The sequence below is a fragment of the Oryctolagus cuniculus genome, chromosome X, assembly GCF_964237555.1.
Source record: "Oryctolagus cuniculus chromosome X, mOryCun1.1, whole genome shotgun sequence".
NCBI classification, from domain to species: domain Eukaryota; kingdom Metazoa; phylum Chordata; class Mammalia; order Lagomorpha; family Leporidae; genus Oryctolagus; species Oryctolagus cuniculus.
The window spans coordinates 8,423,908-8,451,003 of NC_091453.1; positions in this window are offsets into that span (position 1 = coordinate 8,423,908).

Here is a 27,096-nt window from a genome sequence, read left to right on the forward strand (position 1 = left end):
CCTCCACTGGGATCTCACTCACAGAGATCTTTTTGCCAGAGTGTCTTGGCTTTCCATGCCTGAAACACTCCCATGGGCTTTTCAGCCAGATCCGAGTGCCCTTAGGGCTGATTCTGAGGCCAGAGTGCCATCTAGGACATCCGCCATTCCATGAGTCTGCTGAGCATCTCACTTCCCATGTTGGATCACTCTCCCCCTCATTTACTCCATCGGTCGGTGTCAGCAGATACCAGACTTGTTCATGTGCTCCCCTTGACTCTTAGTCCTTTCATTATGATCAATTGTGAACTGAAATTGATCACTTGGAGTAGTGAGATGGCATTGGCACATGCCACCTTGATGGGATTGAATTGGAATCCCCTGGTATGTTTCCAACTCTACCAATTGGGGCAAGTCAGCCCAAGCATGCCCCAAATTATACATCTCTTCCCTCTCTTATTCCCAATCTTATGTTTAACAGGGATCACATTTCAGTTAATTTTCAACACTTAAGAATAACTGTGTGATAATTACAGAATTAAACCAGTCATATTAAGTAGAACAGACAAAAAAAAATACTATGAGGGATAATGTATTAAGTTGTCCATTAGCAGTCAGGGCTATGCTGATCAAGTCACCGTTTCCCATAGTGTCCATTTCACTTCAGGAGGTTTCCTTTTTGGTGTTCAGTCAGTTGTCACCGATCAGGGAGAACATATGGTATTTGTCCCTTTGGGACTGGCTTATTTCACTCAGCATGATGTGTTCCAGATTCCTCCATTTTGTTGCAAATGACTGGATTTCGTTGTTTCTTACTGCGGTATAGTATTCTAAAGAGTACATATCCCATAATTTCTTTATCCAGTCTACCGTTGATGGGCATTTAGGTTGGTTCCAGGTCTTGGCTATTGTGAATTGAGCTGCAATAAACATTAGGGTGCAGACCGCTTTTTTGTTTGCCAATTTAAATTCCTTTGGGTAAATTCCAAGGAGTGGGATGGCTGGGTTGAGTGGTAGGGTTATCTTCAGGTTTCTGAGGAATCTCAGTGGGATGTGAATTTACATGGGAGGTGGCATCCCAGGTAGGTTTTCCCAGGGCTTGGCCCCAGGCCACAATGAGGACTTCAGACTATGATAAAAATTCTGCTCTGTGAGTCGCTAACTTAAAAATAATTTGGAAAACTGATGCTTGTCGATGTGAAAACAGATAGCCGTGGAAAATTTTTATGGGAAAATCGCTATGTTTTTTTTTTTTTTTTTTTTGACAGGCAGAGTGGACAATGAGAGAGAGAGAGACAGAGAGAAAGGTCTTCCTTTGCCGTTGGTTCACCCTCCAATGGCCGCAGCGGCCTGCGCACTGCAGCCGGCGCACCGCGCTGATCCAATGGTAGGAGCCAGGAGCCAGGTGCTTCTCCTGGTCTCCCATGGGGTGCAGGGCCCAAGCACCTGGGCCATCCTCCACTGCACTCCCTGGCCACAGCAGTGAGCTGGCCTGGAAGAGGGGCAACCGGGACAGAATCCGGCGCCCCAACCGGGACTAGAACCCGGTGTGCCGGCGCCGCTAGGCGGAGGATTAGCCTAGTGAGCCGCGGCGCCGGCAAAAATCGCTATGTTAACATGATCAGCTGCTGAATTAAAAGGATTAGGTGAAAGTTCATAGATGTAGGGATCATGTTCAGAAGCTAATTATCCTCTTCTCCTTCTGCTTAGCCAATCATTGTTGTCCTCTCTCTTCCAACATGCATCTTGTCCCTATTCTGATCATTATGGGTAAGAGCTGTTATTCTTCAAATGCCATTTAAATTCATTTGGGATTGGGCAGTAAGGAGAAAGTGCCTGGAGGATAGTATTGTAAAGTGACAAAAGTATGGGGAGATTAAAAAGTTGAATTGGGGCCAGTTATGAAAGACTGTGGTTCTTATAAAAGTCATATATCATGTCAAGGCGTTAGCAGTTTGTTATCTGGAAATGAGATTGCAAAGTTCTGACATTGGGCTGCGGCATTATTGAATGTCACCAGCCCTTGTATTGCCCTTATCCTGTTTGTCCCACTGAGTAAAGGACCCCTGTCCTCTGAGAAACAGTCCAAACCACAGATAGCTTGAAGTGAATGAGGCATGTAATCATGCTAGGGAGTCCTCGGTCATATTTAAACATAAGCAAATTGGGTAAACATGTGTATCTCCTTTCATTATTACAGTAGTAACCTAGAGGTGGATTATAATTGGTTATAGAAAATAATTATAATATGTATGAATGGATATAGTAATATTAAGCCAGTCAGAAAATTAATTGGGTTTGCTTAAGAGTAGGTTTTCTTAAGATAGTAGACACTATTCTTTTCTAGGCAGCTTGCTCTAAAGATAGGTTGTGCTGTCTGATGGCCCTAGAAGGCTATGTCAAGATAGGATTAGTCTGCATAGCTTTTACTTAGGGTAATATACCCTTAGTAATATGTGTGTCAGAAAGTGGGGAAAGAGCTGGGAAAGGCTAGGAGAGCTATCAGACCCCAGTGCAAGTCTGGCCAGTGAGGGAGAGGACAAGGGGTTGGGTAGAAGCATTGTAGACCAATGTGTAGTCAATGGAAGGCTTGGCAAGCTATCAGGATACTCTGCAGCCACCCTTGGCCATCAGAAATATTCTGTGTCCCCTGGGAATGGGATCACCTTACTTAGTACTCATGCTATACTGTTTTTGGTTAGAGGTAGCTTGTGGGAGGATTAACCTGGCATAAATGCAGCAATGGATTTTATAGCAAAGCAGGGAGTCCCAGGTCTTCAGTATCTGGAAGTCTGGAAACTCAGTTCTAATGGATTCATTAATGTACTTGACTCAAACTTTACCTTGAGACTTCGATGTCTGTATCCCAGTGTCCTTACTATGTTCAGTGATTTAGTTGGGGGAGCTCAACAAGGAAGCAAGACTTTGGTTGGTAGGCATGGGAGGATGGGGCAATTCAGAAATGATCATGTTAATAACATCTGAACATAGCACTTGACTGCTTAAACAGATTAGGTAGCTGGTTGTCTTATATTATTCTGCAGACTCTGGCATCTGATGTCTTCCTGTTTAAACAGAAAAATTATATTAAAGAGAAGGGCAAGGTCAACGTTATTTTCGATTTCTAGGCAAAGCTGTCAGAATTAGGACTTTTTATATTTATTTTTTTGCTTTTATTTAATAAATATAAATGCCCAAAGTACAACTTTTGGATTATAGCAGCTTTTTCCCCCCCTTACCTCACTTCCACCCGCAACCATCCATCTCCCACTCCCTCTCCCATCCCATTCTTCATCAAGATTCATTTTCAATTATCTTTATATACAGAAGATCAACTTGGTATATACTAAGTAAAGATTTCAACAGTTTGCACCCACACAGAAACACAAAGTATAAAGTGCTGTTTGAGTACTAGTTATACTGTTAATTCACATAGTGCAACATTTAAGGACAGAAGTCCTACATGGGGAGTAAGTGCACAGTGATTCCTGTTGTTGATTTAACAATTGACATTCTTATTTGTGATGTCAGTAATAAATAAGGCTATTGTCATGAGCTGCCAAGGCTTTGGAAGCCTCTTGAATTCGCCAACTCCGATCTTATTTATTTTTTTATGATTTTCTTTTTTTTAACTTTTATTTAATGAATATAAATTTCCAAAGTACAGCTTATGGATTACAATGGCTCCCCCCCATAACTTCCCTCCCACCCACAACCCTTCCCTTTCCCACTCCCTCTCCCCTTCCATTCACATCAAGATTCATTATCTATTCTCTTTATATACAGAAGATCAGTTTAGCATATATTAAGTAAAGATTTCAATAGTTTGCACCCACATAGAAACACAAAGTGAAAAATACTGTTTGAGTACTAGTTATAGCATTAAATCACAATGTACAGCACATTAAGGACAGAGATTCTACATGAGGAGTAAGTGCACAATGACTCCTGTTGTTGACTTAACAAATTGACACTCATGTTTATGGCATCAGTAATCACCCTAGGCTCTTGTCATGAGCTGCCAAGGCTATGGAAGCCTTTTGAGTTCACCGACTCTGATCATATTTAGACAAGGTCGTAGTCAAAGTGGAAGTTCTCTCCTCCCTTCAGAGAAAGGTACCTCCTTCTTTGATGACCTGTTCTTTCCACTGGGATCTCACTCGCGGAGATCTTTCATTTAGGTGTTTTTTTTTTTTTTTTTTTTTTTTTTTTTGCCAGAGTGTCTTGGCTTTCCATGCCTGTAATACCCTCATGGGCTTTTCAGCCAGATCTGCGTGCCTTAAGGGCTGATTCTGAGGCCAGAGTGCTGTTTAGGACATCTGCCATTCTATGGGTCTGCTATGTATCTTGCTTCCCATGTTGGATTGTTCTCTCCCTTTTTTATTCTATCAGCTAGTATTTGCAGACACTATTCTTGTTTATGTGCTCCCTTTGGCTTTTAGTCCTATCATTATGATCAATTGTGAACAGAAATTGATCACTTGGACTAGTGAGATGGCATTGGTACATACCACCTTGATGGGATTGAATTGGAATCCCCTGGTATGTTTCTAACTCTACCGTTTGGGGTAAGTCAGCTTGAGCATGTCCCAAATTGCACATCTCTTCCCTCTCTTATTCCCACTCTTATTTTTAACAGGGATCACTTTTCAGTTAAGTTTCAACATTTGAGAATAACTGTGTATTGATTACAGTATTCAACCAAAAGTATTAAGTAGAACAACCAAAAAAATACTAAGTGGGATAACATATCAAGTTGCTCATCAACAGTCAGGGCAAGGGCTGATCAAGTCACCGTTTCTCATAGTGTTCATTTTACTTTAACAGGTTTCCTTTTTGGTTCTCAGTTAGTTGTCACCGATCAGGGAGAACATATGGTATTTGTCCCTTTGGGACTGGCTTATTTCACTCAGCATAATGCTTTCCAGATTCCTAACAGGGATCACTTTTCAGTTAAAATTTAAACACCTAAGAATAATTGTGTGTTAATTACAGAGTTCAACCAATAGTACTAGAACAAAAAAATACTAAAATGGATAAAGTATTACATTGTACATCAACAGTCAGGACAAGAGCTGGTCAAGTCACTGTTTCTCATAGTGTCCATTTCACTTCAACAAGTTTACCCTTTGCTGCTCAGTTAGTTGTCGCCGATCAGGGAGAACATATGATATTTGTCCCCTTGGGACTGGCTTAATTCACTCAGCATGATGTTTTCCAAATTCCTCCATCTTGTTGCAAATGACTGTGTTTCGTTGTTTTTGACTGCTGTATAGTATTCTATAGAGTACATGTCCCATAATTTCTTTATCCAGTCTACTGTTGATGGGCATTTGGGTTGGTTCCAGGTCTTAGCTATTGTGAATTGAGCTGCAATAAACATTAATGTGCAGACTGCTTTTTTGTTTGCCAATTTAATTTCCTTTGGGTAAATTCCAAGGAGTGGGATGGCTGGGTTGAATGGTAGGGTTATATTCACGTTTCTGAGGAATCTGAATTAGGACGTTTTTGACAATTATAGGTAGAACACTTTGTGGAGTCTCTTTACATTTTATACTCAAGATAACTTCTGGACTGATAAAATTGTTCTAAAATAATGTTGCCATCAGATGAGAGGCCAAAACAATTAGAAGACATTTTTGATTGAAATCAGTATGACTGCATAAAATGTATTAGCAAAACATAGTAAATAATCTTGATCTCTTGATAAACTGCCTGCTCTTGAGAGCGTGGGCAACTCTTGTAGCATCTATTGAGAAAACAAAGAAATCCTGTCAAGATGACATCTGCTTCTTCTGAGGAACATGTTAGAAGTCATGAGGTTTTGAATATGATACAGTTAGCAGCGTCGTGTACTTAATCAGCTGGCAAGGAGGAATGTTTATCTTTTTTCTAGGGCAGCCACAGATCTGGAATGCAGTTCCCATTTGGCTTTACTTGGAAATCAGTAGGACACCTGGGTTGAAGAAGCTGCCTGAAAGTGCTATCCTGAACCTGGCACATCTGAGGGCACTGTTGGTGAGTTGCTGAGTGGTTCATTAGTTGACTATGGCCACAATAATATTGTACAACAAGTAACCACAGAATCAAACAACAAAATGGCAAAGAATGCATCAGGAAACAGAAAGTGAGTATTTGGCTCACAGATCGTGGGGTTGGCTGGGGACTGATCAGCTGATTGGGGCTGGGTTCAGCTGGGGCAATTTGATTTTGTTCTGTGTGTCTTTCATCTTCCCTTTGGGACCAGTGGGTGAGCTTAGCATGTTCTCATCATTGTTGTGGCAAAAGCTCAGGAGAGAAAGCTGAAGTACAAGTTCTCTTAGGGCCTAGGCTTAGGACTGGCACACTGCTACTTCTGCCTCATTTCATTGGCCAAAGCAAGGTATGTGGCCAAAATGATAGTTAAGAGCCAAGAGGCTTGTTCTGCTCATGATGAGGCAGTGGCCAGAGTGTAGATGCAGAGAATTGTGATTAGGCCAAACAGGCACTGGACCACAAGGAAGAAATTGGATCTGTTCACTTTGTTCTTTTCTCTTTTTTAAAAAAGTTTTATTTATTTATTGTTTGAAAGGCAGAGTTCCTGAGAGGAGGAGAGACAGATCTTCCACCCACTGGTTTGCTCCCCAAATGGCTGTAATGACCTGGACTAGCCCAGACCAAAGCCAGGAGCTTCTTCTGCGTTTCCCATGTGGGTGCAGGGGCCCAAGTATTTGGGCCACCCTCCACTGCTTTCTCAGGCACATTAGTAGGGAGCTAGTTTGGAAGTGGAGCAGCCAGGACTGGAACCGGTGCCCATAGGGGATGCCAACACAGCAGGCTATGTCTTTAACCTGTTGCACCACAGCATTGGCCCTCCCAGATCTTTTGTTTATTCCAGACTACCTAGAAATATGCTAGATGATTCAGTTCCAAGTAACAAAAAAGTTCTTGAATCTCTTTCTGCCAAGAACTGTTACCTCTTCAATAAAATGCATCGCCACTTCTTGAGAACATAATTTTTCTGCCTTTTCTAGTTGACCTTGAAGTTAGGCGAGGCCATATGAATTATAACCAGCAAAATTGGAGTGGGAATTTCAAGCCTGCCCTAATAAACTCTCCTTTTTTTTCTTGGAGCTGGTAGGGATAATAATACCCAAGATTACCTTGGAGTAGTATGTTGAAAGTGGTAGTATTGTTATCAACTTTGTTTCCCAAATTTTTGTTTGAAATAGAGCAAACCGTCCTCATTCTGCCCCAATCTGGCCTACGTTGCCCTAATACATCTGTCATAGCCCCATCTTTTTCTCAGCTGTATCTGTTTACTTCTGACCTCTGGCTCACCTGTTCACAGCTTTGGACTTGATTTTTGAATATCTTGATAAATAAGTACCCTTTTTCATTCTTAATGTTTCTTCTGGGCCATTTTAATTTTAGACTTTGTGGTTCTAGTTGCTCTGGGATGCTCTTTTTTTTTTTTTTAAAAAAAAAGATTTTATTTATTCATTTGAAAGTTAGAATTACAGACAGTGAGAAGGAGAGACAGAGAGAGAGGTCTCTGTCTGCTGGTTCACTCCCCAAATGGCTGCAACGGCCGGAGCTGCGCCGATCCAAAGCCAGGAGCCAGGAGTTTCCTCTGGTCTCCCACATGGGTGCAGGGGCCCAAGGACTTGGGCCATCTTCTACTACTTTCCCAGGCCATAGCAGAGAGCTGGATTGGAAGAGGAGCAGCCGGGTCTCGAACCGGCACCCATATGGGATGCCGGTGCCGCAGGCGGACGATTAACCTACTGTGTCACAGCGCCGGCCCTTCTGGGATACTGTTGAAATCTACCATTCCAGAAGGATGTTCGTCCCTATAATTCCACCCTGAATTATCTAGTTTAGTTGATTTCTGCTGCTGGTCCTTCCCAACAGGGGATCAGACATTTTGCCCCTAAATTAAACATCTGCCATTAGGACCATATTGTTATGAAAAGAACATACAGCACTTGAATCATGACTCTGGTACATACTGCGGTGTGACCTGAGATTCGATGCTTAGAATCTCTGGGCCTCCATATTCTCTTTTGGGAAATGGAGATCTTCCTTACATGGTTGGTCTTACGGATCAAAAAAGATAATACATGATGCTACTCTTATCACATAGTTAGTACTCAGCAAGTAGCATTATTCATAGTACTGTCTTCATAGTTATTGTGACGAGGTGTGCTAGATGGGTTGACTATCCTACATGTTTACACCTTTTTGAAGCCTGTGCTCTTTGCTAAGCAACTTTGAAATGCTTCCCTGAGGACCTCATTGAATGGAGTACTTTCCTCTGTCCCTAGGCTTTGGGGTTGGCCCTACAACTTCTTTTGGTCAAGCTGTGATGGAAACAGGGATTTGAAAGTGTGCTTCCTCAGTGATGTCTATTTTCTTATACCTCTGCCTTCTCCATTAGAAACACATACTGCCTTCCAGTCCCAGGAGAAGGATGAGCTACATGTGGGGCAGAGCTGCTGCAGCCATTGTCATCTGAACCAGAGGTGTTCTGCGGAATTCACAGATTTGGGAGACTCTTTTTGAGCTCCTAAGGCTTTAGGTGACTTGTTACACAGCATTATTGTGACCACGTGAAGCTGTTGAATTTGGAATACTTAGAAGCCCATATTAGAAATTTTGATAACACTCAGAGAAACCAAGGTACAACTGTTTGCATTGTCCTGGTTCTGTTGAGATGTCTGGGACACTATCAGAGGTGTTTGGGGTCACATGGGGGTTCTATAGCACAGCTTCACAAGCAGAGAGCATATGTAGGACGAGCAATTGCGAGAGTTGAAACAAATTCCTGCATCCCTCAGTGTGCTAGGCAAATCACAGTAGTATTTTGTAGGCACTTGACAAATGATAAATTGCCTAACATTGATTAGGTTTTAGCTATTTAATGTGATTGATACTTAAATATTACTAATTGGAATCATCAAGAGAGTTTGGTAAAAATGTTGCTGCTTGGACTCCACCCGACCTACTGAATCAGAAGTTTTGGGAGTAGGACTGGAACGTTGATGTGTTTAAAACATTCTGCTGGTGAATGTAATATACAGACAGGATTGATAACAACTGCTTTTTCAGAGCAGATATTTCTTTTTCAATTTAGGTGCAATTCATGTAACTAAGAAGTGTACATTTTAAAATGTGTAATTCAACAACATTTAATATGTTCACAACATTGTGCAGCCATCGCCTCTAGCTAGTTCCACAACATTTGTATCACCTCATAAGGAGATTGTATACACATTAAGCATTCATTGCCCATTTCTCCCAAACCTCTATCTCTTAGCAGCTACTACTTTCTTCTCTGTCTCTATGGATTTGCTTATTCTGGGTATTTCATATATATGGAACCACAAAAAAGTACTTTTTGTATCGGGTTTGTTCATTTTGCATAATGTTTTCCAGGTTCGTTCATTTTTGTAATACATACCAATATTTCATTCCTTCTTATGGCTGACTGACATTCTATTGTGTGGGCAGACCACATTTTGTTTACTCATTCATCCAGTGAATGACTTTGGAGTTGTTTATACCTTTTGACTAGCTGCTATGAAAAGTTGTGTACAATTATTTATTTCAATACCTGCTTTCTGTTCTTTGGGTTATGTACCTAGGGGAGAATTTCTGCATGATGTGATCATTATGTTTAATTTTTGAGGAACCACAAAACTTTTCCATAGCAGCTACACCATTTTAAATTCCTATTAGCGATGCATAAGGGCTTCCATTTCTCCTCTTTCTGGCCAACATTTGTTTCCTGCTTTCTTTTTTTTTTTAATTGTAGCCATCTTGTGGCTTTGACTTGTATTTCCATAGTAACTAATGATGTTGTGACTCTCTTCATATACTTGTTGGCTATTTGTGTGTCTTATTTGGAGATATATGTATTTAAGTCCTTGGCCTATTTGTAGTTGGGTTGTTTATCTTTTGTTGTTGAATTCTTAGTACATTTTGGTACTAGACCATTTTAGTTACATGATGTGCAAATTTCTTCACTCATTTGTGGGTTTTCTTTCCAGTTTCTTGGTGGTATCCTTTGATACACAAAAGTTTTTAATTTTGATGGGGTCAGATTTGTCTTATTTGCTGCTTATGTTTTGGGTCGTATCTAAGTATTCATTGATAAATGCAAGTTCATCAAGACTTATGCTTCTATTTTCCTTAAAAGTTTGATAGTTGTAGCTCTTTAATTTGGGTCTTTTATCCAAAAATTGGCTGAGTTTTGTATATGCTATGAGGTAAAGGTCCCACTCCACTCTTGGCAAATAGATTTTTAGTTGTCCTGATAGCATTTGTTGAAGAGACTATTCTATTAAAATCACTGTTTTTTTTTTTTTTTTTTTTTTTTTTTTTTTTTTTTTTGACAGGCAGAGTGGACAGTGAGAGAGAGAGACAGAGAGAAAGGTCTTCCTTTTGCCGTTGGTTCACCCTCCAATGGCCGCCGCGGCCAGCGCGCTGCAGCCGGTGCACCGCGCTGATCCGATGGCAGGAGCCAGGAGCCAGGTGCTTTTCCTGGTCTCCCATGGGGTGCAGGGCCCAAGCACCTGGGCCATCCTCCACTGCACTCCCTGGCCACAGCAGAGGGCTGGCCTGGAAGAGGGGCAACCGGGACAGAATCCGGCGCCCTGACCGGGACTAGAACCCGGTGTGCCGGCGCCGCTAGGCGGAGGATTAGCCTAGTGAGCCGCGGCGCCGGCCAAAATCACTGGTTTTAATAAGAAGAAATTCTCATAGCTGTTATTCATACATACTCAGGTGTAAAGCTTTGTGCTTTCCTTGGTACCATGGTCCTTCAGGGGAAAGAGATGTGGTTCTATGAACAAGAGCAAAAATAAGATGGAGTAGGGAGGGTGGAACTGAAATGGACATGGAGGTTGGCCTCTTGGAGAGGTTACACCAATCTAGGAATGTTCCCAAAGGAATGATCATTTCTGCCAAACTTCCCAAAGTTTTATTGTCAGATATTTCACAGGCATGTATGGACTTATTAAAAATCTAGATGACTGTTGACAACTTGTCAAATAGTTAACTATGATCCAGCTTATTAGATTTCTATCCTCATGCAACAGAACCATACTCAATGCAATAAAGTTCTGAAGAGAGAGAGGGAGGGAGGGAGGGAGGGAGGAAGGCTGGGAGGGAGAAGAAGATGCTAGTTGCCTGTTAGAGACCATGTCTCATTCTCTGGTTTCCATAGCACCTCACTTTCTCCTTGATACAGGTTAAATTCCTGTAGGTATACTGGTATGCGAATGTTTGAATTTTGATACAATGGGAGATGGACAGGTAGTCAGAATGTCTTCATTCATTTTAAAAAATGTTAAAAATATTCAGAATGCCCATGTTATTATCATGGGCTTGGCTGTCATTCCCATGTAGTAGTATAGAGAATATAGAAAACAGAGTTGATTTTGCCTTATGCAATTTTGGGCTTAAAAGAATCTGATGATTGCTAAGTAAGAAAAACCAATGGGAGACTGATGTATAATTTATGTAATACCTGGTACCCACAGGAAACTTCTGTTGTGATTTTCTAAGTCGGTAAAAACTCAAAACGAGATAAATGAAGAAAATGTGTACTTATGAGACAGCATAGCAGTCTTCTCTAAGCACATTAAGGAGAGAGATGTCTGCAGCTTTATTTGGCAATTGTATACAAACCTCACAGGCAGTACAGCTATTTTATTCATTTAATTAAAAATGGAAAATGTAGTATAATGAAAAAAGGAAGCTGTGGAAAATGATGAACCACACTCCCTGAGTTCCAACCTATTTCTTGAATTTTGTGTAGTTAAGTTTTCCTGGCAATTAAGATGTTTAAAACAATGGAACGAAAGTACAGAGCCATGGGATGGCTGGTTAATTTCCTCATAAAGTTATTTTTTAAAAATCCCTTGGCGATTCCTCGGTAAGCAAAAAACTTAAACCTCAATGTTAATTGCCTTTATTAGTGCTGACAATCGTAGTTTCCTCTAATGATCAGGTTTGTTCTCTGCTCCATTTGCTGAGCTGAGTTGTAAATTATTCATGGGTATGAGGGCTACTTTACCACAGATGGAAATACTTTGCGGATTTTGTTTCCCACCAGATGTGTCAACAAAATCCTTAATGTTCAGAACAGCTTCTTACTGCCATTTGTAAATCTTGTGTAAAAATCTGTCTCCCTATCTACTGACCATTGCGCCTCTCCTCAGTGTGTGTCAGGCAAAGGCAGTGGGATTTTGCATATGATGTTGCATTGCAAATCTGCTGGACTTACTGCTTGGTGCTAAATGGGAAACACCGGGCAAGTCATTTTGGTGTTGGTTTCCCTTGGCCTTGCTGTAAAATAAGAGTTGACTTACTTGTCACCCACCTTGACATTTGATTATGTCATGAGGACAGCTAGCTTCCAGCCATTGCCAAAAACAAACAAAAAACAAACAAACAAAAAAAAAAAAAAAAAAAAACCTCCTTCGGCCTAGCCCAGGTGGTTACGAAGTCGGCATAAAGAGCCCCAACTTTGTCTTGATACTCTAAAAATCATGAAACAACTAACTAGTTAGAAGCCTCCATTCTACCCCTCCACCTGCACACAGCACCAGATAAATGAGCAGTTACTACTGTTGGACCAGTTGTACTGATATGCCTAAGCAGTAACCTGTGTCTGCATAGAATAACAGCCAACCATTCTTTTTGCACACTGCTTTGAACCTTTCTAAGTATTTTACATATATTTTCTCCTTTTTCCCAGAATAGAATGAGGGTGATGATGAAGATGGTCTGGAAGCACATTTTCAAGGAACATGAGTTGAGGTTTTCAATCTTATGCAAAATGAAAGCCTGCATTTTTCCTCAGAGATTGCGTTTATGTTGTTCTTCCTGAATTTCATTAGCTTCTCAATCCCAACTTGAAAGAAGACTGTGAAAGGCAATGAAGACATTGAGAATGTGGCGGCAAATGCTGAATATAAAGTAGAAAAAAATGGAAGGCTTTCCCTTGAATTTAAAGAAAATAATGGTCTTGGCACTCTAATCATTGGCTTTGGGTATTACAGCCTGAGGATTGTAAAAAACCAGGGAAATTGCATGAATCTGAAACTCGAGGCAAGAAATGCTTGAAAAGATATATAGATTGTGGGATGTGGCTGGGTTGCTAAGATGAATTGTAGAAATTTAGCAAGAGTAACTTAATTTTTTTGTTCCCACTGTTCCTCCATAACGAAATCTCCACAACACTAAAAGACTATGAGGGCTCCAAACAGATGGGAAAAGCAAATGTACCTTGAGTTTCCCTTTAAACAGAGTTCCTGAGCACCCTGGGAGATAGGCGGATAAAGCTGTATTTCTGGGCTCAGTGCGAATTTGTCCATCTCAGCCCCTAGGAGCTGGCTTCTTGGACAATGGCAAAATCAGTGGTTGTACTCAAAAACTTGGCTGCATGATTTTTGCTTATAAAAATTATTATAAATGTAAAATGAATACACACATGCACGAACATATATGTACATTTTTCTTCCTTTTAAAGAAGTAGTGATGTGGGTTTTATATTTGCTTTGTTTTATTTCAACCTGTTTCTCTTAGAGCTTTTGGAGCATTGCAAAGCTGACTAGATCTCCTTTGGCTATAAAGTGTTAGTCTCGGCTCAAGAGCTCACTTCTAAGGCTATCTGGAATCTGAAGCCCAATAGTTAAAAATAGTAGAGGGAAGGAACCATTCCTGATTGATTTGATGTGTGTGCCGGTCCACCTCAAAATAGAAACATCAATAAATGTTTCCATTTTATATCCAAAAGCTTCCCTATTGGAGAACCAGATGGGCTCATAAACACATAGTTGTGTATTCCTTTGCATCTCACCTTAGTCCCAGGACTGGAGTCTACTTGGGAAGTTGTTAGAACTGCAGATTCTTGACCCTACCCAATATCTGAATCAGAAACTCTGAGGGTGGAGCCCAACAGTCTATTTTAACAAGCCTTCCAAGTGATTTCTAGCATATGCTCAAGTTTTAGAACTATTGGTATTTGCTAATATAGTGGGTTTCAAAGTTATCTGAACACATAGAATTGCCTGCAAAACTTAGACAATATGCCTGTTTGGGTCTTACTGCCAGAGATTCGAATTTAGTTGGTGTGGGGTATGGCCTGATCATTGAAGGTTTAAAAATCTCTCTAGATGGTTTTAATACTCAGATGAGTTTGTGGACCCACTAACTTCAGCCTACTCTCTTGTTAAGAGGTAATTTCAAAAAAAAAAAAAAAAAAAAGAAAAGAAAAGAAAAAATAGGAAACAACAGTGACAGGAAAAACAAAATAGGAGTTTGGGAAGAGAAAGTGAGTTAAACATACAAATGCTGTCTGCTGTATCTAAAAAGAATCTGAGTCAGTCTCAAACCTTTTCAAATGATGATTAACTTACCAGGTAAGAACATTTTCTGTGTGAGGAATAATCTTGTTTTTATAGTTGTCATACTTCAAAGTTTATGTCAGAAAGAAAGCTTCCTATGGGATTGCAAAGTCAAAAAAATATTTTCAAAATTTTTATACTATATTGCTTTGGAACATAAGAATATTGGTTATAAGTATCTGCATTGCCCTTGTTCTTTGAGATTACAATGACGAAGTTACATTTTAAGCCTGTATTTGTTTTAGTTCATTTAATCTTAGAAGGGACATCGGAGGCCACAGATGCTATCGCAGTCCTCCTGTTCAGTTGCCACTGGAAATTTGCTGGGAGACTGAACTGCCTGCCTTGCACAAGCACCAACCAACTTTTGGGAAGTTCTGATACTAACAGTTTCCAACTGAGCTACTTTCTTCTTGTAAGTTCTACTCACTCATCTCAGTTCCCCTCCAGAGAACCAGTGCTAAGAAGCAGATTGTTTAAAATCTTGCAGATCAAGGAAAGATGAATAAATATAACTCAGAAGTCTGATGGGGGTTTTGAGGGTTGTGATCACGTAGAAGATAATTACTTGTACCATTTGCCCTGTTGGTTTTGATTAACGGGATACATAGAGAGGTCAGTTAATGGTTGCAAGGTTAATGTTATTATTTATAAAATTGGATCTTTGACCTGCAACTATCATCTGACTTCCACTACTTCTGAACTGGACTGACTTTGTTGCGGGGCAGAGCAGTCACCCCTGTGACTGAATCTGTGACATCCTACCAGGGCAGATTGGAGCAGCCCACCAGCACCAAAGGGACAAGCAAGCAAGAGGTGTACCCATACAACACCCGATGGCCATTTTCCTTATCTCTATTGTAGGATATTGTGGTATTGAAGGGAGAAACCCAAAAAGTTTCTTTAATTCTGGAAGAGAAGACCCTGGGGATGTGTGGTCACAAATTCCATTCACCAACACACTTCAAGCCTCTGTACATTTTAATTCTTGTAATATTTGAAGGTAATTATTAGATGCCATTTAAATAATTTTTTTTTTTGCCAGGCAGAGTGGACAGTGAGAGAGAGAGAGAGAAAGGTCTTCCTTTTGCCGTTGGTTCACCCTCCAATGGCCGCCGCCGCAGGCGCGTTGCGGCCAGCGCACCGCACTGATCCGATGGCAGGAGCCAGGAGCCAGGTGCTTTTCCTGGTCTCCCATGGGGTGCAGGGCCCAAGCACCTGGGCCATCCTCCACTGCACTCCCTGGCCACAGCGGAGAGCTGGCCTGGAAGAGGGGCAACCGGGACAGAATCTGGCGCCCCGACCGGGACTAGAACCCGGTGTGCCGGTGCCGCAAGGCGGAGGATTAGCCTAGTGAGCCATGGCGCTGGCTTTAAATAATATTTTTTTAAAAAAAAAACTAAAAATGCCAAGATTTTCAGGCTCTTTACAATGCTTATTATCCATATCTGGGCACAACCTGCTTTGTTATTACTCCTCTTAAGGAGTGATCTTCAAAAGGAGAAGTATTTTAATTTCTGTGTGTGTGTGTGCTTTTATTTTTAGACACATTTGAATGGTTGGTACTTTTTAATATTGTTGAGTGAGTTGTTTCTTTTTTTTTTTTTTTTTTTGACAGGCAGAGTGGACAGTGAGAGAGAGAGAGACAGAGAGAAAGGTCTTCCTTTTTGCCGTTGGTTCACCCTCCAATGGCCGCCGCGGCCGGCGCGCTGCGGCCGGCGCACCGCGCTGATCCGATGGCAGGAGCCAGGAGCCAGGTGCTTTTTCCTGGTCTCCCATGGGGTGCAGGGCCCAAGCACCTGGGCCATCCTCCACTGCACTCCCTGGCCACAGCAGAGGGCTGGCCTGGAAGAGGGGCAACCGGGACAGAATCCGGCGCCCCGACCGGGACTAGAACCCGGTGTGCCGGCGCCGCTAGGCGGAGGATTAGCCTAGTGAGCCGCGGCGCCGGCCGAGTGAGTTGTTTCTTAGCCCGACGGTATATAGATAATCTTTCTTTTGGTTGTCACCCAGACCACCTGGTGGGTGGAAAATCACTAGCTAATGACAATCAAACTTCCCAACTGCACCCAGAAAGGCACATGACTTATCTGGGAGAACTTGTTGGACTGCAAGCAAACAAATTCCACCTAATTATAAGGAGACTGCTGTCACACACGCTTGGGTTATAGTATAGCCCTTATGCACCAGTCAGCCCTAACATCATTCACTCTTATGCCACCCATAACACCAGTCTCAACCAGTTGCTTCCTGCAATATATTTTTTAAAAATACTTTAAAATACTGTTTAAAATTTAAGCCCTTGATTACATGGAGCTAATTTTTGCATTAAGAATGAACTCCAATTTTATCTTTTCCATAATTACAATCAACTATTTCAGCATATTTGTTCAAGACTCCAACTTTTCACCCAATTTCTGATGATCCTTAGGTCATCTACCAGTTTTCCATTTATGTGTGAATCATTTTCTAGGGTCTTCGTTTAGTTACAAGAATTAATTGGTCTCTCCTTATCCCAAAATATAATATTTCAAGTGCCATAATTCATTTCATACAAGTCCCCATATCTTGTTTTTCTTCAGAATTGTCTTGGGTATTTTTGGCCTTTTATTCTTTTTTTTTTAGATTTATTTATTTATTTGAAAGAGTTACACAGAAAGAGAAGGAGAGGCAGAGAGAGAGGTCTTCCTTCTGCTGGGTCACTCCCCAGATGGCCGCAATGGCCGGAGCTGCGCTGATCCGAAGCCAGGAGCCAGGACCCTCCTCCAGGTCTCCCACGTGGGCGCAGGGGCCCAAGCACTTGGGCCGTCTTCTAATGCTTTTCCAGGCCACAGCAAAGAGCTGGATCAGAAGTGGAACAACTGAGACTTGAACCAGTGCCCACATAGGATGCTGGCACTGCAAGCAGCAGCCCTACCCACTATGCCACAGTGCCAGCCCCATGAATAGATGTTTTGATAGGGAGGAATCTTTTCTTGTTCCCACTCTCGAAGGGAGTTGATTTAACTTTGACAGTGTGGTGTTTGCTGTAGAGTTTCCTTTGTTATCATGGCCCTTAGGCATCTAGCACTTGGCATAAGCTTCTTGAGACTAGAAACTATAGTTGACCATTTCTATCATCGATTGTTTCATCTTTGCCAGATATGAGATACCTAGAAATCTGCTGAGCCTTCCAATTCAGGAAATACATTTAAGTCCTTCAGGTGGAACCATGGGAGTTCTTCTGACCTAGGATAGAAAAGTAGCACCACTTCATTCTCCCTCATAGGGAAGTGTGAAGTTATAACTTAGCAACAGCTTTGTCACATGAAACCTCATCATCCAATCTTGTCCCATTCCACACTCTGGCTTCTCTTGATATCCTTGATCTGCCTGAATGTGCCATGGGACTGGTTCTTCACTATTCCTTGGTAAATTATGTACCAGTGGGATTAAGTTGCATGCCCACTTTGGTATCTTACATCTTTATTTGTATCTAAATAAAAACAAGGTAGAGAGTCCAGCTGTACATTACTTATGGAAGTGTATTTAGCTTAGTGAAACCTGAAGTACATTCTGTTCCTGAACAATATACAGACTTTAATGCAGGCTTTAGAAAGCTTAAAGTTTACTTACCCAATCCTGTCTATCCTTTTATTGTCCACTATTGTAAGTAAATCTTGTTTATTATTATTATTACAAACTAGTAACCAATTTGGTTTTTTAGATGATGTTCATCTATATTTACCCATAGTTTGCCATACTCTTGACTCAATGTTACTCCTTGCATCTCAGATCTAGTTCTGTGATCATTTTTTTTCATGAGGGTCACCTTTTATAATTTCTTTACCAAAGGTCTGTCGCTTGCATACTATCTCAGTATTTGTTCTGAGGGAGTGTTTCCAACCGGCCCAAGCAACTGTGTCTTGAGTGCCATTGGTGAGACCAAAGGAGAACAATTCATCTCCTAGATCCTAGTTAGTGGGATAAACTTCGATCACAGCAAGTGTTAGCTCTGTCACACAAATTGTTCATGTCCAGTAGGGCCACTGGGAGCTGTTACCCAGGAACCATGGGAAGGAGGTGAGGGGTACAATACTTGGGTATGGAATAAGGTGCTGGCAGGTAGCTCTTGCCTTCAGAAACAGATTTCAATTGCTTGGAATCTACACAGAGCTGATGACTACAGTGACAGCTGATGAGTCAGGTAAAGATGAGATGATAGCAAGTGCTGTGAAATAAGAGTCCTATTTCACTGGGTGTTCTGTGCGTCCCTCCTTCCAGCCCTCCCTTTCTTTTTTGGGGGGAGTAATACTGGGAGAAAATGTATGTGTGAGGATTCTTTGAAACCTTGATTCATTATAATTTCATCAACAAAGCTACTGTGTTTACTTTTGTGAGGTTTCTGGACCTCTTAAATTTCTACCTGTGACTTTTTTTTAGTTCTTTTTTTTTTTAAAGATTATTTATTTGAAAGGCAGAGTAACAGAGAGATACAGAGAGAAAGAGAGATCTTCCCCAGATGGCCGCAATGGCTGGATCTGGGCCAATCTGAAGCCAGGAGCCAGGAGCTTCTTCCCGGTCTCCCACGTGGGTGTAGGGGCCCAAGCACTTGGGCCATCTTCTACTGCTATCCCAGGCCACAGCAGAGAGCTGGATCGGAAGTAGAGCAGCCAGGACTCGAACCGGCACCCATATGGGATGCTGGCACTGCAGGCAGTGGCTTTACCCGCTATGCCACAGTGTGGCCCCTTTGGTTTTCTTAAGTTGTGTGGTTTCTAGATCTGATTTTGCACATGTACCAGCTTGCTGTTAACAATTCGCAGGAGAAAGTCTGCCACTCCCACCCACAGAGACAGAGGTAAGAAAGGCGAATGTCTTCATCAGAACTCTCGGAAATCCAGAGTATGTTTTGTCCTTCCCTTTTCACAGTGGGCAGAGCGCCTGAGGGACTCGGCAACTTCTCTCTTTGCTTAGGTCCAATCATTGCTCCTTTAAAACCCAAAACTCTTAGCCACCAGAGATCAGCAGACAACCCCAGGGCAGCTGCTGGCATGAGCATTTTGTTGTCTCTCTGCACTTAGGCTTTTGCTCCCTTTTGGCTGCTGCGGGCTTTTTTCATTTTCTTGCTAACTCATCTTGCTATTTATCTGAACTCTCTCTCTCTCTCTCTCTCTCTCTCTCTCTCTCTCTCTCTTTCTCTCTCTTTCTCTCTCTCTCTCTCGCACACACACACACACAGGTCACTTTAAAATATTCTTGGAAAAATGGAATTAAAAGATAAGTTTATCCTGGTGGAAAAAATTTGAAATTCATGCATAGTTTTTCGCAATGTGGATTTTCTACACACTTACGTGAAGACCCTTTATATACATGGTTTTCAAACTGGTTTGATACCAAAATAAGCTCATCTTTTAATTCTACTTTCCAAAAATATTTAAAGTACCCTCATATAATATAGTACACACACACACAGTCCAGCTTTGTTAGGTATTTTGTACAAGGAATATTTTCCACATTATTGTGTATTCTATTAAAGCAGTATCAAACTGCTATTTAATTATAAGCTAACCTTTAGAAAGGTATTTCTACTTAACTTTTCCTAAAAATTGGTAAGCAGGTTCTATGTTTCTTTCTGTTGCAAAGATCTTAGCATTTCTAGTGTTACAGTCTCTTAGAAGCCCCCTTGCTAGTCTGTTTGCTGGAGTTCTTTTGTCCTTAAGGATAAAACTCATGTGAATACTGTACGTTCTGTTCTGTCCCTAAAAATGAGTGCAAAGGTCCTTGGTATTTTAAAAGGAAACAGACCCTGGTCATCTTTTGCTGTGCACAAAAACATCGGACACGTAGTGGCTGGAAACAATGATTATTTTGTTATATTTGTTTAGTATTCTTGTGTGCAGTTTGGGGGCTTTATAAGTTAGGCTGAGAGTTCTCATTTGGAGTTTCTTATGTAATTGTAGCAGCTGGAGTTGGAGTCGTCTCAATAGTCTCTTCACTCACGCGCTTTCCTGTTGATGCTGGATGTCTACTGGAGCTTCAGCTGGGCTATGGTTAGAACATATGGCTGAAAAAAGCAGTCTCTCCGTTTACCCCGGTCTTCCTTACAGCCTTGTGATTGGGTCCCAAGAGAAAGCACCCCAGGGGAGAGACTGCTCAGTTACAGTATCTTTGATGGTCTAGCCTCGAAAGTAATCACCTCTGCATTTGATTTGTTAGAAGAGAATTTCCAAGCCCATCCAAGTTTGTAAGGAAGAGAATCAGACTGTATCTTTTTGAAGAATTGAAGAACTTATGGACACGTTACAACCACTAGAGATTTAATTTGCAAACTTAGAAGGGTATCAAAGGTTTACAAGTTCTAACAAAATTTTAGTTGTGAATGCTCTTCAATTCCTGGTTGTATTTTGGTGGAACTACGAATGTGTTTATGCCCTCACCTTCATTACTCATTGGATGTCAGTCACTGAAATCTTCGGAACAAAATTTCATTTATGTCCAAGTTCTGAAATGCATCCAACCTACAAAAATCATTATTGTGTCTTTCAGGATTATTCAAATAATCATGATGTGGTCTCAGCCTGCACACTGACAGATTTCTAAGTAGTACGCAGCATCATGTCTGTGCTGTGCCAGAGAGCCACTGGTGGCTCCGCATCTCCGTCTACTCAGTGCGGTGTGAAAGCCTCCCATGACTGGCTCCTTACCCTTTGTCGTGCTTCATCTCCTATTTTGCATTTGTGCTTTATGCTCTAACAGGACTAACACGATGCCTTGTCACGTCTCTGTGACTTTGAGTATGTTGATTCCTTTGATGGAATGGTTGTTTCTAACTTAGCTGCCTAGAAATCGTAAGCATTCTTAGGGTGTGTTCAGAGATGGCAGTGTTCCCGAATCAGTAGTGCCCGTTTTGTGGTACACTTGTTGGATGTCAGCATCTTTTCTTTTCAGACTTCTGAGTTCACATGTATTCTACTTCTCTACTTATTTTTCTTCTTGGCAAGACGTAATACAGAAACTTTCCCTTCTGACCCTGGAAACATCACTTGGCAACTCCGAGAAAGAACTCAGCAGTTTGTGAGACCTCTCAATCTTCAAAGGACTCCAGTCAGTTTCTCTCAAGAAAACTCCCATCCTACCTTCCTTTGGTGACTCACAGTCAAAATCCATGTTGTCTCCAACTGTGAAAATACAGTTTTATTGAGTTCCATGAATAACAACTGGAACTAAGATTTTTCTTACAGAGATACAGCCTAAAAATAGGTAATTCATCAGTATAAAAGAAATGAATCATTATAAAAATAAAAATAGTTTACAGAAGTAAATATAGTATACACAATTTTTAAAGCATAAAAACTAGGGGGAAAACTAGGGAGAAGAAAATTATTATAGTGGGAAATATTAATGTAATTTCAACCCCCTAATTATGGCACATACCAGTATTTTCATTTTCCCCTTTAAAAAATGTATTTATTTTAAAGAGTTATAGAGATCTACAGATCTTCCATCTGCTGGTTTACTCCTTTACTCCCCAGGTAGCTGCAACAGCCAGGGCTGCACCAGGCCAAAGCCAGGGGCTAAGGGCTTCATCTGGGTCTCCGACACTGGTGGCATGGGGCCAGATACATGGGCCATCTTCTGCTTTTCTTCAGGCCATTAGCAGGGAGCTAGATCATAAGTGGAGCAGTTAGGACATGAACCGGTGCCCACAGGGGATGCCAGCTGGGCAGCAGATTTATCTGTTCTGCCACAATGCCAGCCCCCTCAATTTTCCTTTTTAAACAACATGCCACCAAACATCTGTACACAGAAAAAGTGTTTTTCCTTAACTTCTATCTTTTGATATAAATTCCTTTCCTGGAATGGAACAACTAAGTCAAATGATACAAATTCTTTTAAACCTCTTGATACATGTTTGTAAATTTACCATTTTTTCCCAGGAGTTCATGACATTTCTGTTTAACTGTACCAGCTTTGGCATTAGAACACATGGCTGGAAAAAGTCTTACTAATTTGAAAATTAGAAAATAAAAATCTTTTTTTATTTATAATTCAATAAAGTGAAGTGTTTTCCATATTGTTAGGGGGTAGGAAGTGGATTGGACCTTGATCCACAAGAAGAGATTTATGTGAGCTGGTATGAGATGGGGGCAGATATTGTAGGTGAGAGGAATGTTGTTAACAGTTATGGGAAAGGATTCTTTGATATCCAGATTATTTTCCTTGAGAAACTAATTTGGCATTCTTTATGATTTTTCAAAGATGGAAGGATTGTTGTTTGTTGCTTCACTTATATTTCAAATACACTGTAAACCAGATTTTTAAAAATTAGATCTTCTTCATCCTCCCTCAGAGTTGGGCTTAATATATTCCTGTTCAGTTTTATCCCTTGTGTGATGGATAAGGTGGCTCATATTTATGGTATCTGATGAGTTCTACAAAGTCTAATTATGAAAGAAAATTAAATTTGAATTTTCCTAAGTTTGGTGCCAATTAAACTATGTCAGTGAATGTTTCCTGAAGTTTCTGTTGTTGACTTCATTGCTCTTAATTGATTTCACTAAACTAGCTCTGTACCTACTTTGAGTAAAGAGTCTACGCAGGATGTGTTGGTAAAATCAATATTTGGCTTTCTTTTTTATTAACTCCTTTGATATTTCTGGGAAATACATTATTGCTCCAGAAATTCAATGAGCATGCCAGTGACTCACTTGCTTTCCTCTCCTTCTATTTGCTTACTTGAATTTTTTTAAACTTTTATTTAGTAAATATAATTTTCCAAAGTACAGTTTATGGATCACAATGGCTTCCCCCCCCATAACTTCCCTCCCACCTGCACCCCTCCCATCTCCCGCTCCTTCTCCCATTCCATTCACATCAAGATTCATTTTCAATTATCTTTATATACAGAAGATCGATTTAGTATATATTAAGTAAAGATTTCATCAGTTTGCACCCACACAGAACATAAAGTGTAAAATACTGTTTGAGTACTAGTTATAGCGTTAATTCACATTGGACAACACGTTAAGGACAGAGATCCCACATAAGGGGTAAGTACACAGTGACTCCTGTTGTTGACTTACCAATTAAAGGCAGAGTTACAGAGAGAGATCTTCTATTTGCTGGGTCACTCCCCAAATGGTCACAACAGTCAGAGCTGGGCCAGGCTGAAGCCATGAGCCTAGAATTCCATCTGGGTCTCCCACATGGGTTCAAGGGTCCAAAGATTTGGACTGTCTTCTGCTGCCTTACTAGGTGCATTATCCACGGAGCTGGATTGGAAGTGGAGCAGCTGGGACTTGAACTGATGCTCATATGGAATGCTGGCATTGCACATAGTGGTTTAATCCACTGTGTCACAATGCCAGTTCTGTCTGTCTGGAGTTTTAAGGTCTCTTGGAAGTGGCTCGTTCAGTCTAAATGTTGACCTACCCATCTCAGACTGCTGTTTCTTAAAGTGTCTTTTTAAAAATTGCAGTTTAATAATTTGTGTTAAAAACAGAGTATTTTGAGGAATTGATGTTGGAAGTTTCTCTAGTTTGCCATACAGCCTGGGAGACAAGGCCATTTTGTTCCTTCTATCGTACATTAAAGCCATTTACTAGGGAAAACATTGTTATGTTGGAAGGCTTAGAATTTATAGACCAGGGAGTGATCTTATGGTCATTGACTATCCATCTTTGTACAGAATGTCCATATGCTTATAAAACGTGCCTTTCTAGACTCACATTCTTCGTTTGCTGTTATTCGTGTACCCACTAATGTGTGCATTTTGAATTATCTTGGCTAAATATACTCATCTTTTCCCTCTCAGTACAACACAACGTCTCAATTCCAAATGTCAACAGCTTCTACACAGTCTTAGAAAAAGGGTCAGCCCGAAAAAGATCTGGCTCTGAGGACCAGCTGAGCGCTTCTAATCTGGAAGTTCATGATCTCATCATTCTGTGCTATTCCTCAGGCCCTGCAACTTCCCACATTGACTCACAATCCAAGTCCTTGTAGATACTTGACTTGGATCACTCAAGGATGGCTCAAGTTGGACAAGCACCTCAGTGATGAAACTTCAGTGTGGTGTGAACCCTGCCCAGGTATATAGCTCAGTTTCTTATATCTTTGTGCTGAAACTTCCAAGAGTCATTTAAGATTTGTCAGAGTAGTAAGCAAATTGAGGGACTAGGATGTCACTGTACTTAACCAGTTTTCACAAATACCTTGGAACAGTGTTTCTAAACCCTGACTGTACACAGGAGTCACCCATGGAGTTTTAAAAAGATACTCCTATCTAACTTTAATTTCTAAGCAAATAGATCAATATCTCTAGGGAGGAGATCCAAGCCTCCGTACTTTTTAAAAAAATCAGATGTTCTTATGTGCAGCCAGGATTAAGAAACGATGATGTAAAATAAAAGCTATAAACTCAGTAACAAATGCTGATATCATCAACCTAGAGAAATCTTCAGAAAGTTGGGGGAGTTATTTGTGGCTGGTTTTCCAATCTCTACAGTGTCTGTAGAAACCACGCCTAAGAATAGCCTCCCTGCTAAGCAGCTCAGCTGCCCATCTGGCTGGAGTTGCCATTGCACCTGGTGGCATCCTGGAGATACACTTGCAACATGTGCCTTTAGCTATCACAAAGTCCCTCAGTTGATGCAAATATGCAGTGTGGGGTGGGGGCTGCAGAGTACTGGCAGGTGAAAAAATGGAGGGGAGGGACGGGGAGTTTGTGTCTTACCAATCCAAGTGGTAATGTGTCGATTATGGAAAAAAGTGGTTTTAGTATCTTAGCTTTTCAGATGACTGAGGAAAGTGAAAAATCAAGACAGAAACATAGGAAGATGTTTCTATTTGAAGGTTTGTTTTCTTTCAAGTGTCCTGGTTTGGGTTAGTTTGACCCGCTACATCTGAAAAATAATTTTCCTCTTAGGATATTATTTAAACACTAAGTGACCATGGAACAAAATCCAAAGCTGTGCCAAATAGATAATTGTTTCCAAAGTTTCCATAGATAAATAATTTTTCCAAATGACCCAGAATAATAGGGTGAGAAGAAGTGCTTTAAACAATAGCTATTCAGTGACATTCTCCTTGTCTGCCTTTCCAATAACATCCGAACAACTGGCTCCGAATCCATGTCTAATATGAAATTGAAAAATTGCAGAGTTAGGGTTTATGATGAACAAAACCCAGCTGGAGCATCCGATGAACAATGTCAGGAAGGTTTGGTGAAACCAATCTGGCCTGCTGTGGTGCTGCCTCAAGGGAACGATAGGTTTGAAAGGACACAACCTAATTTCTCTCTGCAGCTGGGTGTCATTGACTAATGAAAATATATTGGCACGCTGCTCACGGGTTATTGTTCCATGTAACTGCACCTCGTAGCTGGGGATTTGTAAGCAGACCATGATTGAAAGCAATATGACTGTGCTCACTTATTAAAATATTCCAAATACAGCCTGCCCTATTTATTGGAAACCAAGTTTGACAAGATTATGTTGATATGAGGAACGGATAATGAAACATCCCTGTGCATAGGCACTGCCAATGTCAAGTGGGCAGAATTACAGTCCTTAAATATTTATATAGGAAAATGAAATGCAACTATTACTACTTCCAGGAAGTGATAGAGTGTGAGAGGAGAAATAGACGTGAGGAATAGGCTCCTGGGCTACTTCTAACAGGCCAATTTATCATTTTTATAAAATGCCTGTGGATCTCATTTGTAGGATGTCTTCAAAGAATGGGAAAAAGCATAAACATCTCTAAACCTCTAAAAATGAGTCATGTTTAATAGAAGTGTCCAAAAACTTGACGACTAAATTAATGTTTCAGAAAGTCTTCATTTTTATAAGGGTAACTTCTTTGGGGCTGATTTAAATTCTAGCTTATTTATTTATTCAGTCATCTAAAGTGCACGCTTCACTAACTTGAATAATGTAATTTTATTTTGCTTTGATGTTATTTTGGCTAGTAATCCCTAAAAACAAACACAGGTAAATGTCCAGACAGGCAATATTCACCTTTAAAAGCTACATAAAGCAATTAAAAAAAGTCATCAGTCTAAGAATCAGAAGATCTGAGTTACAACCCAAAGTGTGCCTCTATGTAGAATTGTGGCAAAGTTGCTTTCTCATTCCAGGCCTCATTTCCTGTTTACCGTCTATATTTTGTGAATTGAGATTTGACAAAATCTATTTTTCCCGAAATATTTTAGGCATCCCTTTCTGATATTCAACAAACTTAACCATTTTTGAAATTTGGCTTCTTAACAAGTTTACATGTATTCATGCAAACAGGGCTACAGACAAGCAGAATGTGCCTGGATGCTGTGGCCTCTGGCTACCCTGCTTTTTAGGCATCCCTGCCTTGATAGCTCTTTGCTCACTCTGAAAGCCAGGCTTTAGGACTTCTGCCCTCATCCTGTCTTGCTCCTCTCTTTCTGCCTGGTAGTCTCCTCAGTCTCTGCTATTAGCAGCCCCTTCCCTGAGGAGGAAGCTCGGTAGTGCCTTTTGCAGGCTTAAGGTCTTTCTCCTTGCCCTTGAGTTACAGGTTGAGGAAGCAAAGTCAATTGTAGTTTCCTTAAAGTGCTGCATTGAAGGCAAAATGAAAACCACTCAACTAAAATTCAGATATCTTCAAAAGGCTGTTAAAAGCATCACATTCAATACAAAATGCTCTGAACTATACAGTCACAAGAAATACTTTTTTAAAATAAATCAATAGATCTGCTATTGGCTGA